Here is a 2,458-nt window from a genome sequence, read left to right as displayed (position 1 = left end):
GCCACGGCGCCGGGGGCGGGGGCGGGGGCGGGGCGAGGGGAGCTCCGCCCCAGGCGGAGAGTGGGCGCGCAGCCATGGTCCAGGTGCTTGCGCACCTACCATTTAATTGTAGAAATTTTTAACGTTAATTTTTTAACGTTGAAGAGCACAGTGAGCATCTTGTACTAAAGAAATGACCATCTTTTCATTGTGCCTCTACCCTTGCTGTCTCAGTGTGTGTCCACCGTCGCATGAGCATCTATCCACTTGAAGTAGACAGCAGTCTTTTTGACAGTAAGTGAATTCATCGCAGATATTTCTCAATTGACTGTCATCCTGTTTTGCATCCCATAGAAAGCACCACAGGCCATATCGATTGCTTTAGTATCATTATAAACTCTCATCAGAGCCGGGCGTGGTGGCGCACGCCTATAAGCCCAGCACTCGGGAGGCGGAAGTAGGAGGATCCTTGTGAGTTCAAGTGCAGCCTGGGCTACAAAGTGAGCTCAAGACCAGCCTGAACTGCATAGTGAGACCTTGGCTCAAAAAGACCAAAAAAAGAAAGAGGAAAAGAAAAACAAAACCTTTCATCAGATCAGTTTTGAAAGCTATCAGTAGTGAATTAACCACACCCCAACATAACAAAGGGTCGGGGATGTAGCTCAGTGCCGAAGCCCTGGGTTCAAGCCGCAGTATCGCAGTCAGGCCGGTGAGCCAGGCCTACATAGCGGTGATCATCACACAGCACAGTTTGCGCACGTGCTGGGCCTTGCACCTGTGTCTGCTCTGCCAGCATACAAATCAGAGCGGGTTAGAACCTTGACTGTATAGGAAGAAAACCCTTTGTGATTGGGAGTAGCACCTTAAGCATTTAGATGCAAAGCATTCACTTTTGTTTAGTGGATATCTGGAGACTATCAGGAAGAAGCACATTTGAAGTATTTTTGTTTGTTTTGTTTTGTTTTGATTCCTGGTACTAAACATTTGGGGATGTAGGCTTACAGTTTAAGTATAAAAGTGATGTTTGGATAGACATATGCCTGGGTTTACAGGAGAATAACAAGTTACATAAATGCAAACTGATGACTGGTGGAATACCACCAGGCTTGAAAAGTTGTACTGGAGCCAGGCATGGTGGTGTATGCCGGTCCCAGCACTTGGGAGGCAGAGGCAAGGGGATTGAGAGTTGGAGACCATTCTGGGCTACAGAGATCCAGTGTCCAGAGGAAGGGAGCAGGAGGAGGAATTTAATGCTATCTGAATATGGTGGCAAACGCCTATCATCTCAGCTACTCAAGTGGTTGAGGTGGGATGATGGCAAGTTCGAGGCCAGTCTGGGCAAAATAAAATGTTTTCTGTGATACTGGAGATTGAATCCAGGGCCTTCACACTGAGCTCCAGTCCTTTTTAAATTTTTGAATTTTGAGACAGAGTCTCACGAATTCACTCAGTTTTCCAAGGATTACAAGCATGGACTGCTGCATACAGCTGAAATTTTTTAATAAGCTAGGGAAGTAGCTCAGTGCTCCAGGGCTCAATAGCTACCAGTCCTGCAAAACATATACTGTGCACATATACATATATATAATTTTTTGCTTTTGTATATAAAGGAAATTTTAAAATAAAAGTTGTAGTCTTACTGAATTTTACAAACCCAACTGACTATAATTAGCCCTCAAGTGCTAATTGTTATGGAAATGAAAAGGCTCTCAGACAAAGAAATGTACGTCAAGGGACTGCTTTTGCTTTTTGTTTTTTGAAGGTCTGTTCTTGACTAAAATGGTGGCAACAGAGATGAAGAGAGAAAAGTCTTAGAAAATTTTCCTCTGAGGTAACATCAGCAAGGCTTAATAAGGACTGACATAGCAGTCAGTGTTTTCTGGGGTTTTTTGTCACTGCATTTGGAAATGCGTGGAGGGAGGTGACTTCTCATCCCTGAAAAAGTTGAAAACATGGTTAAATTCAGAGTTAAATTCACCTTATGTTAAGCCAGTGAACTTTGACCGCAGGCTGTTCTTCTGCAGGTTGTCAGTATAAATGAAGCTGCTGATTCGGGTGAGATTCAAAGCGAGTTCAAAGTGAGAGAAAAGAAAGCCACACAGAAGAAAATGCACCTACAAGACCTGGAGAAGCTGGTTGCAGTGGTGCATTCCTGAAAATCCCAGCACTGAGGGAGGCTGAGCCAGGAGGATGGCAAATTCCATCCCACCTGGACAATTTAGGGAGAGTCTTTCTCAAAATATGGAAGAGGCTGGAGCTGGGAGCTCAGGTTGTAGAGCACCCCCGGTTCAACCTCCAGTATCACAAAGAATAAAATAGAGATGAATGGCAAGAGAGGTAAGAGTAGGAGGAAAGTTAAGAGAGCCGATCGTAGGGGGCTGGGGATTTAGCTCAGCGGCAAAAGCGCCTGCCTGGCAAGCGCAAGGTCGTGAGTTCGGTTCCCGGTACCGGAGAAAAACCAAAACCAAAAAAAAAAAAA

This window comes from Chinchilla lanigera, unplaced genomic scaffold (genome assembly GCF_000276665.1).
Source record: "Chinchilla lanigera isolate Chin_1 unplaced genomic scaffold, ChiLan1.0 scaffold00046, whole genome shotgun sequence".
Lineage (NCBI taxonomy): Eukaryota > Metazoa > Chordata > Mammalia > Rodentia > Chinchillidae > Chinchilla > Chinchilla lanigera.
This window is presented reverse-complemented; position numbering follows the sequence as displayed.